Genomic DNA, 17,606 nt, shown 5'->3' with positions numbered 1-17,606 from the left:
AAGCTGCTGGTCAAGAGCTGGTTAACTGGCTAGGCTAGCTTAGCAGTAAAGGGTGTGTTTTCATCTGGATGATACGTTTTCAACCACCATGACCTTCGAAAACTAGCACAAGAAATATTTATTGCAAAAGAAATGAATTAATTGTGTAATTTCTTAAAGAAAAGTTTTTAAACATTAACATAAACATGCATAATTAATCTAATTGTGCATATTTCTAATATATCTTTAAGTATAGTACCATCTCCAACTGTACTACCATTATCATAACAGTTTGCTGTTGTAAGGATTGTTACACACATGACCCTTAAATTAGAAACAAAGGTTGAAAAAGAGCACAACAGGATAATCCAGATCCTTTTTATATTAAACTATAAGATTAGTAAAAGCATTATATTAATTATAGTGTAGTGTAGAGATTTATTATTTAGAAACGTTACTATTTGACAATATTTTATAAACATAGGAGCATTAAAAATACAGAGCTGCAACACATTGTCATGACAAACATACTTATTTTATTTCTTTAAAAAAAATCAGTGTATTCTCAGATATTTTATTCCAGTCCAGCTTCCAGCCAGTGACAAAAAAAAGAAGAAAACAGTAAGTAAGTAAGGAAGGAATGAAGGAAGAAAGGAATGAAGGAAGGAAGTAAGGAATCAAGGAAGAAAGGAAGTAAGGAATGAAGGAAGGAAGAAAGGAAGTAAGGAATGAAGGAAGGAAGTAAGGAAAGAAGGAAGGAAGGAAGGAATGAAGGAAGGAAGGAAGGAAGGAATGAAGGAAGAAAGGAAGTAAGGAATGAAGGAAGGAAGTAAGGAATGAAGGAAGGAAGGAAGTAAGGAAGGAAGGAAGGAATGAAGGAAGGAAGGAAGGAATGAAGGAAAGAAGGATGGAATGAAGAAAGGAAGTAAGGAATGAAGGAAGGAAGCAAAGAATGAAGGAAGAAAGGAAGTAAGGAATGAAGGAAGAAAGGAAGTAAGGAATGAAGGAATGAAGGAAGTCAGGAAGGAAGTCAGGAAGGAAGGAAGTCAGGAAGGAAGTCAGGAAGGAAGGAAGGAAGGAAGTCAGGAAGGAAGGAATGAAGTAAGTAAGGAATGAAGTAAGGAAGTAAGTAAGGAATGAAGTAAATAAGGAATGAAGGAAGGAAGGAATGAAGGAAGGAAGGAATGAAGGAAGGCATGAATGAAGTAAGGAAGTAAGTAAGGAATGAAGTAAGTAAGGAATGAAGTAATTAAGTAAGGACGGAAGGAAGGAAGTAAGGAAGGAAGTAAGCAAGTAAGGAAGGAAGTAAGCAAGTAAGTAAGGAATGAAGTAAGTAAGGAAGGAAGGAATGAAGTAAGGAAGAAATGAAGTAAGGAAGAAAGGAAGGAAGTAAGGAAGTAAGTAAGGAATGAAGTAAGTAAGGAAGGAAGGAAGGAAGGAAGGATGAAAGGAAGGAAGGAGAAAGGAAGGAAGGACGGACAAATACAAAAAAATACAAATACAATAAAATATACAAAGTATAAAAGTACAAAAGATGCAGTCAGTAGTGTTTAATGGAGATTAACAGTGCAGTTGAACACAGTAGACAATGAACACCAGTTGATGTGCATATAAAGAGGGTATCTGGTAAAACTGTTCCCAAACTAAAGATACTGAGATACTGAAAACACAGAACAGGTACAGGCAGTTCTGACAGTGTACTTTAGCAAAAAACTAAGCAAAAGTGGACAATAAGTAATAAAAAATCCGAGACCACACAAATGGGCCCAAGGCTGACGGGTAAACAAGCTACACAGGCCGTTTGCAGCAACCTCTCAAACAAGTATGCAAGAGGAATTTGTTCCAGTGCTGTTGTGTCCATTGTTAGTGTCACTCAGAGGCCTAATAAAGCTCCTGTAGCTCTGCACACACTCAATTACAGACTGCGTCAGTGACAGGAAGTGGCCAACTGACCACAGCGGAGTATTCACAGAGTTCAATATCTCACCGGCCTCATTCTCTACTGCCTCGTCCTGCTCCTCACAGTCCTGTGGTGGGATTAGATTAAAGTGTACGGACTGTCTGAGGAAGAAATCAGCTGTGATAGGATGTATTTGCGCAGCATCTATGCAGCATACATTTGAGCTATAATGCTATAATGGACATTACACTGGTTGTTATAACTACATTACTGTTTCTGCATCCAGGAAGTGCCTCTCAGCAAACCCAACAAGCATGAGTTACATAAAGTGCTTAGATTCAACGTAATTGGCAGGACATCCCTCCACATTTACATAAATCAACTGAACAGTAGGAACAATGTGAAAGCTGCAGCAGTGAGGTTTTCAATAACAAGATAAACCAGGCAAGTCCTAGTCCTAGTTTTGCCAAAGTTTGATGCAATTGTCAGGGGCATGTCAACAATAGGGGCTGTTGTTATTTAAAAAATGTGATTTAGCATTAAATTACATATGTTTACTACCTTGTTACCATGTCTTCGCTTTGCCGATAGACCATTAAAATCGCAAGCAGCAGTAAAGCTGCTAGAGGTGTGTTACCATTGGTGGAACAAACTACCTTCTACTACCAGATCAGGAGAATCTCTCACTATCTTTAATAAACTCCTGAAGACTGAGCTCTTCAAAGAGCACTTACTCTCCTAACACCTCTAACTAACTACCTTCTACTACCAGATCAGGAGAATCTCTCACTATCTTTAATAAACTCCTGAAGACTGAGCTCTTCAAAGAGCACTTACTCTCCTAACACCTCTAACTTACTACCTTCTACTACCAGATCAGGAGAATCTCCCTCTATCTTTAATAAACTCCTGAAGACAGAGCTCTTCAAAGAGCTCTTACTCTCCTAACACCTCTAACTAACTACCTTCTACTACCAGATCAGGAGAATCTCTCACTATCTTTAATAAACTCCTGAAGACAGAGCTCTTCAAAGAGCACTTACTCTCCTAACACCTCTAACTAACTACCTTCTACTACCAGATCAGGAGAATCTCTCACTATCTTTAATAAACTCCTGAAGACAGAGCTCTTCAAAGAGCACTTACTCTCCTAACACCTCTAACTAACTACCTTCTACTACCAGATCAGGAGAATCTCTCGCTATCTTTAATAAACTCCTGAAGACTGAGCTCTTCAAAGACCACTTACTCTCCTAACACCTCTAACTAACTACCTTCTACTACCAGATCAGGAGAATCTCTCACTGTCTTTAATAAACTCCTGAAGACAGAGCTCTTCAAAGAGCACTTACTCTCCTAACACCTCTAACACACTAACTACTTCTAACCTCATTTCCTTCTTCCCCTCCTTCACTCCTCTATCCCATCATTTCCCTTTGACCTCCTTTAAGCCCTATATAAAGATGTTTTTAGCTTTAACTTCTATTATTTTTGTACTTCGCTATTGTAAGTCGCTTTGGACAAAAGCACCTGCCAAATGTAATGTAATGTAATATAAAGTAAAAACAGCAGAATGGGGATGATAACAGCACAGTGGCAATGCAAACAGTGCAGTACTGATGCTAACACTGTGGTAGTGATGTTGCTGTTAAAGAGCCATAACTGCACGACTGCAGAGTTTGACCAGTTTATTCATCCACTGTAACAGTCTGATCTTCACACAGATTCCCTTTTCCATAATATTTCAAGCAAACACACAGAAAAAAACTAATATAACCGTTATCTCTCATCACTGAAGCTTGGTGAAAAAGGCAAGTCCTTGCACGTACACAGTTTGTCAGTCACTTCTAGGTCGGCCCAAAAAATGAGAAAAGAAGAAATACAGACGCTAGAAGGCCTGAGCTACGAGACGACGGTCATGTCCAACATCAGTCACTGCTATGATACTGCCAGCACAGCACAGTTAGCTGTATGCACATGCCCTCAGGTTGATCAATACGCTGAGAAAGAAGCCTTCGCTTCAAACACAATTTACGGACCTCTTGTCCTTCGTCCATCTCCCTCACTCTCAATAATGTGGCAGCTACTGTCTGAGAAATAAAAGTGGTGTCACAGAGCAACCACAGAAACCACACTTGGTTGCCTAAAGAACATTCCAGTGGTACATCTGTATAACAGGGACAGGAACGATTGGGAAAGAAGTGTTTTACTTTAATGCTTTCAAAGTTTCACTTTTTCTTAATAATTCACTGATGCTGTTGCCACTTTTGATTTACATGTAATGAAATGACTGTTTTCCATCTTTAAGAAACATGGAAATACCTAAATAGAAATCACAACTCTACTGAAAAACAAACTTAAGACCAGCCTTTCTTGGTATCTTTAATGTATATATACCAGAGGTGGAAAGTAATGAATTACATTTACTCAAGTTACTGTAATTGAGTAGATTTTATGAGTAATTTGTAATTTTTAAAGTAGTTTTTAAAATAGGTAATTTTACTTTTACTCAAGTACATTTTGACACAAGTAATTTACTTTGCTACACTGGAAAACTCCAAAAATGTGCCCCGCCGGACAGAGCTGCAGCTTTCAAAACTTCCACATCAAACCTGAGAAAGCATGTGGTGTAAGTACTTTTATCATTAATCAATCTGCTTAAATGTTAAAAAAAAACATGTAAATATCAGTTAAAGCACAGGAATGGCAAGTTAAAAAAATAATAATGACCTGTAAAACTATAAAAATACAGTTTATAGTCACCTATATGACCATAACTTTTTAATAGTAAAGAAAAAAATGGATGATAGAAACCTATACCACTTGTTCTTGAAAATGTCTGAACAAATACTGCCTGAAAGATCCAAATTATTATGTGGAATAATAGTTCATTAAAAACGATTTAATTTATGATTTGTTTTTACTTTTTTACATCAAATAATTAAAAGTAACTATGTAACTTTTACTCAAAGTACATTTTAAATTGCGTACTTTTTTACTTTTACTCGAGTAGATTTTTAGCAAAGTAAAGATACTTTTACTTAATTACAATTTTTCAGTACTTTTTCCACCTCTGATATATACACACAACATATCCGTTATTGGCAACCAGCTAAAACATCTAAGTAAAAAAAAGAAAAAGAAAATTAGCTTGGGTTTTCACTAAGGAATAAACACAGTGCATTCAGAAAACACATAGTTAAAATATGAATCTTTATATGTAAATGTCTTCTCTATATGCATTTTACTAAACTCCACATGCCCCTCTGTTTTCACCACATGATAACCTTTATTTAAAACACTGTAAGTCTGATCCTGTCTCTGTAGTTCAGTTCAGTTTTATGAGAGTTTCTGAGCCAGACAGAAGCATCGATCAATTTCCTGTGGTCAAAGCAAACTTCACCTATTGCTCTCAGGGTGAAAACTGTCACGCAAATTCACTCAGACTATGTCAGACTCTTTTAACAAGAACTGAAGGGAGAAAACAAACATCCAAATGGGTTCACTTACCCTAACAGACCTGAGGACAAGAGAGTGCCATTAAATTCACTGTATAAAGCACTTTTCCTGTAGGTTAGCCAAGTCATTAGGGGTGGGCGATATGGTTCTAAAATAATATCACGATATTTTATAGTATTTTCACGATAACGATACTTTTGGCGATATGACAAAACACTGAATTAAAAATATATTTAGAATTTTATTATTAAATGTGATATGATTTGGCTAAGTGAGATATAATATATATATATATATATATATTTTTTTTTTTTCCCCAGATTTGTAACAGAAGTCAATGATCCAGAATTTCATGATACTAGTAACGCACTCCAAATATCTCCATATATCCAGGATTAAAGTAAAATAAATTATACTGAACAGATATAATCTGTCTCTAGTAGATAAATAATGGGAAATTTGAACAGTGTGATTTTTCTTTTGATAAAAACAGTAAAAAAGTAGAACCCTGATGTAATAATTAGGGGTGGGTGATATGGCACCATATTCAGGATATAATATCGTTCACTATATTACAATTTTTTGGTGATATTATCACATACGATACGATATGGCACACCCCTACAAGTCATGTTTGAATGTATTAACCTAACACACAGTTATTATTATTAGTTTATGTAAATTTAAGTGGTACAATGCCACCATAACAAACCCCTCATCTTTCTGAACTAAAGCCACGGTCAACCAGTGTCTTCTACCAGCCTTTGCTCCACCTCAAGGCTGAGCTGTGTTTCGGCTGGCAGGACACTCTGCATTAAAGCCCTATAAATCAGAGTGTGTGTGCCGCACTATTATGCCCCACTGAAACAGAGGATGGTGGAACCGAACTGCCGAAGTGATTTAATGTTATGGCCGAGGGCGAGGAGCACATGCACCAGACGCACTATTAAAGCTCGATAAGTGATCTACATCACCATGAAGACAAAAAGACTGGGTGGTAAAAAGAAGAGGAGAAATATACCCGTCCCTTTCTGCAAGGCCTACAGATTTCAAAAATACTTAAAAAACACTATAATGACAGTAGCATGTGGACATAATATCAAGAGGAAGATGGATGATCACAAGCCATCAAATCAAGCTGAACTGAACTGCTTGATTTTGTTTGCACCAGGAGTAAAGCAGCATAAAGTTATCCAAAAGCAGTGTGTAAGACTGGTGGAGGAGAACATGATGCCAAGATGCATGGAAACCAGGGTTATTCCACCAAATATTGATTTCTTATCTCTTTATGAATATGAAATATGAAACTGGAGTGGTCTCTTTTTTTTCCATCCCTAGAGGTAAGACACAATAATAGCACTTACATATGACTATGGCATCTCTAGCATTTCTAGCAATTTTATGATCTGACCTCTGGTAAAAAGTGGAAAAATATGAGCACATTTATAGACACAGTAACATGCCAACATTTATTTTAAAGGGCAGTGTGTAAATTGATCATGAAGTGTGTCCTCAGGTGAACGCTGGTGAATTATCAGACTTGAAATAAGTTCTGAGAGTTGGTGCCACATATGAACGGGAGATTCATTCCTTAATCCACAGTGTTGCGTATATACTGAGAATACATCATAGATATTACCACCCACATTTTATAATGAAGTGCATCGTAATCATTGTAACTAGTGTCAGTTTAAGCAAAACATTGAATAAACTTATTTTATTCTTATTCAATTTAATAATAATTTCAATAATACATTTACATGGGAATGATATGTCACATGTCATGGGGCAGGAAAAAACGTATTGCTTATAGATCCTCCTGCACTGAAAATAATGTGATTTCTGACAGAGTTAGTTTTCTGTTTGCATGGACAATAATGACCAGACACTGCCAGTCACATTCATTATCCACAGTTTATGTCCGCTGTGGGTGGTAATGTCTTCTATAACATATTCCCAGTACATACAGTAGTTACCCTCTGGATCAATGAATGTTAAACGCCTAAACAGCTTCGGAAATGCAGTATCTATTGCCATGAGCATGCTGGCCAGTGTTCAACCCCACAACACATCATACAAATGTCATGATTACGTACATACTGCTACCCCATGACTTCTGAAGCTTTTAGCACATTCAGATAAGTATCCACCAATAATAACAGCAGCTTCTCACCGTTCTCACTGTGTTTGGTCCTATTCGCACTGTTTGGTCCGGTTAAAACGAACTCTGGTCTGTTTGTAACTTTAGTGCGGTTCGATTGAGCAGGTGTGAAAACAGTAATCGCACTCGGGTGCGGAACAAAAGAACCGGAACGAGACCTGCTAGAGGAGGTGGTCTCGGTCCGGTACCAAACGAACTCTGGAGCGGTTCGCTTTGGTGAGAACGTGATCCGGTCTCGATCGGATCCAGCTATTAAATATAAGCCACTTATTTGAGCTAAACGGCTGATAAGAAGCAGTTTAAACTGATATATTAGCCAGATAACGCTAATTACCACAGCTAAGAACAAACACTGTGTCCATGCACGCACCGTCTGCGCTGCATTCACTGCTCACAGCCGCGTGACTCTGTTTATTATGTTTACATCTGCGCTGCACGCAGAAACACTGTGTTATAAAAGCGCAACGTTTCAGCGTTCAGTGTAAAAACACATATATGCGCTGGAACAGAATCTTCTCGCTATATTTACTTTTTTTGTAAAAAAAAAAAAAAAAAAAAAAAAGACCACGCTCTGACCAATCACAGGACACAGCCTGCTCACGTGTTTATTGGTGCGCATTTTGGTGCATTTACATTTATGCCTGTGTGAAACCAGACTAAACAGAAGGAGAAAACGCTCCAAGTAAACGAACTCATCAACTGATTTGGACCAGAGAAACCAACTACAGGTGTGAAAACGCCCTTAAAAGACATTGTACGATCTGTTTAAAGAAGAAATCAGTTCTCTTAAACATATAAACACACAAAGTGTGTACTGGAGTGTAGAAGTGTGTGTGGGCTGCTCTTGGCACCAGTGTGTGTGTGCTATAGAGACTGAAATTGTGCAGAACACACAGAAATATGTTCTCTCTTAGCATTCTGCTGCGGTGGGCCAGCTGTCACATCTCATTTCACTGTGGAGAACTAAAGTCCAGCCCCTCCCCTGGCAGAGTCACCAACTGCTACCTGCAGACACTCTCTCTATCTCTCTCTCTTTCTTTCCTTCCTTCTCTCTCTCTCTCTCTCTCTCTCTCTCTCTACAGGAGGTCCTCCACCCCATGTGCCATATGCTGCACTCAGCCACTGTGCCGTTCTGTACATGAGTGACAATTAGAATTCCCCCACTTTCATATCAACCCCATTCTTGCTGGAGTTATGTTGCTAGATTATGTTTACTAAACAGATTACGACTTTCAGGTCATTTTCTGAGCATGAGGGGATGTTATGACTACATTACTGCCATAATTAACATTAGCTTATATGTTTTAAACCTGTGTTGAAGATGTAAAAAAGGAGAAGGGTCACTTCTTCATGTCACGGTCTTGCCCATGTGTAATACCTTTTATGATAAGTACTGCTAAATATTGATCTAAAAACACAAATGTGTTAAAAGTACTTCAAGTAATTCATTACTCGGGTAGACGTATAAATATTAAAAGTGTAAAAGTACTGGTTTTAAAAATACTTAAAGTATAAAAGCAAAAGTAATGTAAGGACTTAAAAAAATGCCTTATAGAACAAAAGCTTAGGCCACGCCCACATATAGGGCCTATAGTGCACTACACCACATTTTCTAATGGTCATTATGACTATAATGTTATATTAAAATATTAATCTTGATCACTTTGGGATGCCCTAGGCTCCCTGTTTCAGCTGCATATACGCCCACTGAAAATAAATAGTTTGAATGGGGTGCAATTTGATTCCAGATCATCTTTGGTTTGTATATTAGTGTATATTTTTTTTTAAGTATACTTAACATGGAAAAGTACATACTTTTTTTTTTATTAAATGTATTAAAATATGTACTTATATACATACTAAATGTACTATTTTGAACAATTTATGGTAACTTAAGTATATTTCAATTGTAATTAAACTATATTTGAATATTACAAAGACATTAAATTGTACTTCTAAGTGCTTTTTTTGTACAACGTCTGCAAACTTAAGTAGATTCAAGTATGTGTTTGTTAAACTCCTTTTTTAAATACACTTGAAGTATACTGATGCACATAGTGCATGTGTTGCTAAGTATACAGTGTATGAACAAGAGCTGCCCAAAGAAGTCTAAATTTGTAATAATTTATTTTTATTGTTCATGGTAACCTTTATCTTTTGGATGTAACTATTTTGCAACTTTATAGTCCTTTGATATTGAGTGTATATTAAGCAACAGCCTCACACTACTGAACATGCATATATATATATATATATATATCCCATTTAAATGATAATAAAATGAGAATGCTCACAGTTAAATCATCACTTTTTAAGGGTGAGAATTAGACAGTGGGCACCAAGAGACAACACACCAACTGAGGTCAATACAGTTATTAATGCAGCAGATTTCCCTCAGCTAATCACGTGCTGCTGCAGACACTTCTATTTACAGACTACGTGGCTCTTTTTTGCAAGTCTGGGAAAAGGTGTGAAGAGCTCATTTGCTGGAGCGAGTTTTGGCCCAAATCACTGCTGCTGGAGCTAATTGGGACATCAGGCTTATTTACTACGTAACTTTACACAATGCCAAAAGTCCTGGGACAGGAACTAATATCTTGTAACATGACTGAAATCTCCCATAGAAGCTACAGTATACAGAACAAATACAATTTCCACTTTCCTCTAACTAGGATTTATTTTTAGCAGCGGTGCCGGGCCCACACTCATTCCTAGTTTAATATACCAACATGTCTATTCGTTAAGTGGTTAAAATTAGTATTAAACTTATTTTTTTACCTTATTGCTGTTCTTCAGTAGGGGGTAAATGTGACCTCTGTGCTCCGTCTCATTCAAGCCGCAAACCAGTTGATGAAGGTAGTGAATTAACCTGCAACCACAAATAATCATTAAAACCGCATTACAGTTCTGTTCACATTGCACAGAAACTAGAGAACTATATATATATATATCCAGACTGTTCTCATACAGAGTTCCCCAATGGTGGAACAAACTACCTTCTACTACCAGATCAGGAGAATCTCTCACTATCTTTAATAAACTCATGAAGACAGAGCTCTTCAAAGAGCTCTTACTCTCCTAACACCTCTAACTAACTACCTTCCACTACCAGATCAGGAGAATCTCTCACTATCTTTAATAAACTCATGAAGACTGAGCTCTTCAAAGAGCTCTTACTCTCCTAACACCTCTAACTAACTACCTTCTTCTACCAGATCAGGAGAATCTCTCACTATCTTTAATAAACTCCTGAAGACAGAGCTCTTCAAAGAGCACTTACTCTCCTAACACCTCTAACTAACTACCTTCTACTACCAGATCAGGAGAATCTCTCACTATCTTTAATAAACTCCTGAAGACAGAGCTCTTCAAAGTGCACTTACTCTCCTAACACCTCTAACTAACTACCTTCTACTACCAGATCAGGAGAATCTCTCACTATCTTTAATAAACTCATGAAGACTGAGCTCTTCAAAGAGCTCTTACTCTCCTAACACCTCTAACTAACTACCTTCTTCTACCAGATCAGGAGAATCTCTCACTATCTTTAATAAACTCATGAAGACTGAGCTCTTCAAAGAGCTCTTACTCTCCTAACACCTCTAACTAACTACCTTCTACTACCAGATCAGGAGAATCTCTCACTGTCTTTAATAAACTCCTGAAGACAGAGCTCTTCAAAGAGCTCTTACTCTCCTAACACCTCTAACTAACTACCTTCTACTACCAGATCAGGAGAATCTCTCACTATCTTTAATAAACTCATGAAGACTGAGCTCTTCAAAGAGCTCTTACTCTCCTAACACCTCTAACTAACTACCTTCTACTACCAGATCAGGAGAATCTCTCACTATCTTTAATAAACTCATGAAGACTGAGCTCTTCAAAGAGCTCTTACTCTCCTAACACCTCTAACTAACTACCTTCTACTACCAGATCAGGAGAATCTCTCACTATCTTTAATAAACTCCTGAAGACAGAGCTCTTCAAAGAGCACTTACTCTCCTAACACCTCTAACTAACTACCTTCTACTACCAGATCAGGAGAATCTCTCACTATCTTTAATAAACTCATGAAGACTGAGCTCTTCAAAGAGCTCTTACTCTCCTAACACCTCTAACACACTAACTACTACTAACCTCATTTCCTTCTTCCTCTCCTTCACTCCTCTATCCTATTATTTCCCTTTGACCTCCTTTTATCCCTATCCAAAGTTGTTTTTACCTTTAAACTTATTTTACATACTTGACTATTGTAAGTCGCTTTGGACAAAAGCGTCTGCCAAATGTAATGTAATGTAATGTAATATATATATATATATATATATATATATATATATATATATATATATATATATATATATATATATATAAGCTGTTTTAGACAGAAAGATAGCTAAATACATAAAAATATGTGTATAGGTAAAAAGATAGCTAAAAACATAAATCTATTCAGAGAGAGAAAGCTAGCTAAATTCATATAAAGCTGTTTAAGACAGAAAGAATACATGTAAATATGTGTATAGATAGAAAGATAGCTAAATACATGTAAATCTGCTTATAGATAGAAAGATAGATACATATATATATATATATATATAGCCGTTTTTAGATAAAAAAAAACTAGCTAGACACATAAATCTATTTATAGATAGAAAACTAGCTAAATACATAAAGCTGTTTATAGATAGAAATATAGCTAAATACATGTAAATCTGCTTATAGACAGAAAGATAGATAAATATATATATATAAAGCTGTTTATAGACAGAAAGCCAGCTAAATACATATACATCTATTTATAGAGAGAAAACTAGCTAAATACATAGAAAACCATTTTAGAAAGAAATATATCTAAATACATATAAATATGTGTATAGATAGAAAGATAGATAAATATATATAAAGCTGTTTTTAGATAGAAAACTAGCTTAACACATATACATCTATTTATAGAGAGAAAGCTAGCTAAATACATATAAACGTGTCCAAATATAGAAAGTTAATCAGATAGATAGATTAATATAAAGCTGTTTATAGACTAGATTAAAAAAATAGCTAAATAGCTACATATACACACATATGACACTGAATAGAAAGCTAGCTGGAAAGCTACACAGATATAAAGTTGACAAAGGTGGATAGGTGTATATATATAGATAATATGTTGCACGCACTGTAATAAATACATATGTAATTTCCTGTATTTGTAAAAGTCATAGAACAACAACAAAAAAAAAACATTACTGCAGTCTGAACACTGTAACAAAACAATAGCAAAGCATGGCTAAACAATACAGCTACAGTCTATGGGCTAAACTGCAGCACAAAAATACAAAATAAATATATAAACCCACTTGCAATGGGTTTTTATCAGCACTAAACAAACATTCAGCTAAGCAACCTAAACAGAACAGGTACATGTGCGATATTTTAAACAGTGAAAATAGCTTTAATTTACAAAGCTAATGCTCACACACTCAACTACATGTTACCAAACACAGCAGAGTATTGTTATATTATCAGGTTTACTCTGTTTTAAGAGTGTTTTTTAGCCTCTCCCTTACCTTTCACATTATCAGGGATATCTTTCTTATCTCTGGCACTTTTGTCACTTTTTAAATTCATGATTTATATAAGAGAAGCTGGAAAATAACTTATTATTTGGAGGTTAATCACGAAGTTTTACATATACAAGCATTTTTTGCTTTTTCTAACACTGTTACATAAGTTACTAAAGTCATTACAGCGAACATAAACAGCTTAACAAACACAGCAGTTCCTTACCGACTTCAGCGTCTCCTGTGATGAATTTGGTGATTTTTATTAAATATACTCAGTAAAATGGAAATATTTGGAGCTTTTGAGTAAAATAAAATGTTTATAGTATGTTTAATGTACATTAAGACTGTAGAAAATGTATTTTAAGAGAGCAGAGGACGTTGTTTGTGAGTGAGAGAACGGAGAATTACACCCCTGGCTGCAAATTAACGTTAATTAGTGTTGCGTCCAATGAATCCAATGAACGAATCATTTGAGTGAACGCACTGAATCGAATCACTTCCTCAGCTGATTCGGTTCTTTCTCAGTTTCTCAGTTGTTAAACTCAGCAGCAAAACAAAGGGAAGTGAATATATATTTATACAGTACCACTCAAACGTTTGGACATATCTCTTCTCATTCAGTGTGTTTTCTTTCTTTTTTGTTATTTTTTACATTGTAGTTTTAATATTGAAGATATTACAACTATACAGGAACACATGCAAAATTATTTTGTTTAAAAAAATGAAGTAGAGTCACCTAGAAAAGTTCCTGGAGGGGCTCAAAAAGATTAGTAAGTTTGGAAGTTTAAAAAATATATACTTTTTTTAAAAAAAGTACTTTGAATCCTACTTCAAAAATATTTAAACATTTTAAAAAAATGCTTTTAATATGTTTTTATTAAAAAGGTTTTGATTCTTTTAAAATGTTTAACCCTCCTATTATGTTCGTTTGTCAGAAACAGCAATGGTGTTCCAGGGTCATGTTGACCCGGTGCATCTTTAACTATCCAAAATATGTCTGAAACCCAAAAAATCCTTAGAAGCAGTGTAATTTATTATTTTTTTTACTAACACCATTGCTAATTATTCTATCAATATTTAGTTCAATGGTGTCCCTCACCTCTAACAGGTAATGCTTCAATTAGGATAATTCACTCATTTCTCATTAAAAAATAACTACAACTTTTTTTAATGTTTCACTACTTTATTAATATTTAAAGACCAACATATAAAACAATAGTTTTACATAACCTTAAAACATAACATTTTTTTAGTTTTAGTTTTTTGCAGGGGTGGTTGTTGCAAATATGTGAGATAAACCCAGACCTGAATTATGTTTCAGTAAAACATACAAATCATGTTTTCTGTCTGCAATTTACACAAAGAAAGACTCTAATAGTCTAAAGAGAAATAAAAATGAAATCCAAAGAACTAAAATTATTTAATTGCTTTTTTAAATGTCCATTGCTTTGGATTCCTGTGTTTAACATTTTTATTTTAGGTATTTTCGGTATTGACCTTTTTCTTCACGAATAATCCATAAACAGTAACATTAACGTGATAAAGGTGTTCTTAATCATATAAAATTAGTATAACTTAGATCTTATTTGCTTTGTTGGTTCTAGTGCTGTCATGCCCTGAAATCTAAGTTGCTGTTTTTTTCTGATGCAGTGGGAGGGGCCTAAGCTACTGTACAATTTTTATTGGCTTGTTTAATGTTCTATTCTGATCAACAATAGGCTTTAATTAGAGTTATTTGCAACAAAACATAAAAAAGAGAAAAGACATGCTGTAAATTGTAATGGACGCATGGTCTGAAAGGGTTAATATTATATGTTGATTACACTAATTAAGGCAAGCACATAAAGTTTCATACTAAAAAAAATATTTTAACTATTTTTCTTAGATCTTTAAACTTTAAAACGGGTCAAATTGACCCGGAACACAACAGGAGGGTTAAATTAGTTATATTTTTTATATTTCTTTTTTCAAAAGGATTTGAATCTTTAAAAAAAAGTGTTTTAAAACAAATTTCCGCCACATTTTAATCAAAAAAAAAAAACCTCAATAGTTTGAGTCAGTTTTCAATAAGACTCAAATATTTTAAAAGTAGTTAGAATTAGTTTTTTAAAAAGTTTATATATTTTACTTTTTCAAGCTATTTGAATTCGTTGCAAGTTTATGAAAATGCCCAGATTCTCCTTTAGAATTTGTATTTGTATAAAACAAAGAAAGATTTATGAAATTACCCAAAAGGAGAGTTTTATTTTGACACAGTGTATTAATCACAAATGTGTGCGGACCATTAACTTGCAATTTCACTTCAGACCTCACAGAAAAAGCCAGTTTTGAAATCAATAAGCTCCAGCCGCTGTCCCCTGGTGCTTGTGTGAATTGCCTGTGTGTTTTTTCTGAGTTTGTCACTTAGCTGCCATTAGCTTTGAGGACTGGAGCCAGAACTCAAAAACATTCAGGTGTTATAATGAGCTATTTGACCTGGAGGCACACGAGGCATTCAGGGAGCTGCTGGTCTTTCTCAGAATGAGTTAGTGACATGGCCAGAATGATATTAGAGGTCAGGAGCTTTAAAAAAAAAATGTAAAAAGTAAACTTGCATTGATTTTCCTAAAAGAAATCTTGTTATCGGGAAAGACAATTTACTGAAGTTCAGAGAGTTTAGTCCAAATTAGACCATTAATAAAAAACAGCACATTGCAGCCAACAAGCTCAGGTGGGATCCAGGTGGGCCTCATATACTAAAGGTGCGTTCACACAAAAACATTGCGTACGCCATATTTCACGCTCACGCTCAGATGCACTAAATTTGACTTGAACGTGTGAAAGTGCGTTTCCCTACGGCACTTTCGTTTCGGGCGTACGCATGTTTTTTGTACGTATGTTTCTAATGTTTTTGTCATTTGGCGACACTTAGAGGCGATGCATTGAAATTACAACTATTAAAATATCCTTTATTTACACACTGTAGTAATAAGCCATTTATGGGGTAAAATAAAGATAAAAAAATTATCAGACAATTTCATTGGCTTACAGAAATAATCGTTCAACGTGTTTACACTCGATTATATAAACATGAATAAAGGTTTGCGCTGGAGTTGTTGGAGATGCAGCGTTAGCATTATTGGAAAATATTGCTAATAATGGCCGAATTCACTGAGAGCGCATTTTCCGTGATCATTATGTTTTTTTGGCCCATGATGATGACTGACTTATAAACCGTTTCAGATTTCCAAGAGCATAAGAGGATAAGAAAACAAGCTGAGTGCGTGACGGTGGATTTTTGGTAAGCAACTCATTTAAAGCATGTAAGCTGCAGTTATGAACAGTCCCATCAGCTAGCTTAACAAGTGCATACTTACTAGCTGTTAATGAGAGTAAAGAGGGTGAAAAGTGAATCACTCCATCAGTATCCATCCTTTACTGTCATCAGCAGGTGAAGTGCTTACAAGAGCCAGTGCTAAAATGTCAGGCCTGATTTTTTTAGGAGATGAACTGTAATAAATCAAATGCATTAGGCATGTTGCAATTAAGCAGGTAAAATGTTCATTCACTTTTGTCTTTATTTTTTGGATTTTTCTTTAAAGCAGCACTAGGTAGGATTTCCTTGATTTTTGATCTTTTTAAAGAAGTGAAATTACAGCTTGAATCTCACTGCAGCGCTGCATTGAGGTGTAATAGGAGGAATAGCGGTGCTCTCGTGTCTGTGCCGGAGCTCCTCTGAGCTCAAACCAGACTCTGTAAGTTTTCCGAGGCGGCCGCGACCAAAGCTCGCGAGAACTGCGACCTGCTTTCCGACCTTTAGTTCTAACAGTTCTACAAGAACTACTGGTTCATTCTTTACAAACTAACATACAGACTCTCTGGCAGAAGCTGGAAAGAGACCGAAAATGCCTGTGAAAGCCAGAAAACGAGAAAGAGAAGCTAAAATCCGCCTGAAACATTTATTACACTCTACAACTGTAGGGGGAGCCCACGAGCACAAAATCTCAATCCTACCTAGTGGAGCTTTAAGTACCAAGGTCTACCCATATTAATCTTGGATTCTCAGTTCATGTTATCAGTCTTGAAGTTCAAAGAGAAGAGAAAGAAAGCTTATCGCACACTTATTGCGCTTATAAAACACAGTGCATTTTAGGTTAATAACCAGTATTTCACGTAACAACCTGAACAGTGTGGCAACATGACATAATAGTCAGTAATCAAACACTATAATTACATTTAGCACAATAAGTACAATAAATAGCTACAGTTTGATATGAAGAGATATTCTACATATGATTTTTTGTAGCTTTCATTCTTTTTATCCTTTAAGTTTACACACAAGCATTGTAATATGTTATTGTGGGTGTATATTGCACAGGGGAGCAGACCTGAGGGTCGAAGTCCTGCACAGTTTGCTGATTTATCTGCTCTGACACACTAATTAAATCTGCTATTTGCCTGCTGAGTTGAGTCAGGTGCATTTAAGCAAGAAAACCAGCAAACTGTGCAAGAAACCGACCCGCCAGACCTGGAGTTCACAACCTGTGAGGTATCAAAACAGTTG

General features: G+C 35.7%; 1 protein-coding gene across 1 annotated transcript in view; it reads right to left on the bottom strand.

Moving 5' to 3' along the window:
- Positions 1–13,443, bottom strand: part of ctnna2 (catenin (cadherin-associated protein), alpha 2) — a 622,967-nt gene extending 609,524 nt beyond the window's left edge. Inside the window, exons 1-2 of the mRNA XM_049472311.1 lie at positions 13,287–13,443; positions 10,278–10,368 (exon numbers count right to left, since the gene is read on the bottom strand). The gene's annotated coding sequence lies outside the window, so the exon portion shown is untranslated. The remainder of the gene's footprint in view (positions 1–10,277; positions 10,369–13,286) is intronic.
- Between the last annotated feature and the right edge of the window lie 4,163 nt (positions 13,444–17,606).

This window comes from Astyanax mexicanus, chromosome 25, assembly GCF_023375975.1.
Source record: "Astyanax mexicanus isolate ESR-SI-001 chromosome 25, AstMex3_surface, whole genome shotgun sequence".
NCBI classification, from domain to species: Eukaryota; Metazoa; Chordata; class Actinopteri; order Characiformes; family Acestrorhamphidae; genus Astyanax; species Astyanax mexicanus.
This window is presented reverse-complemented; position numbering and strand designations above follow the sequence as displayed.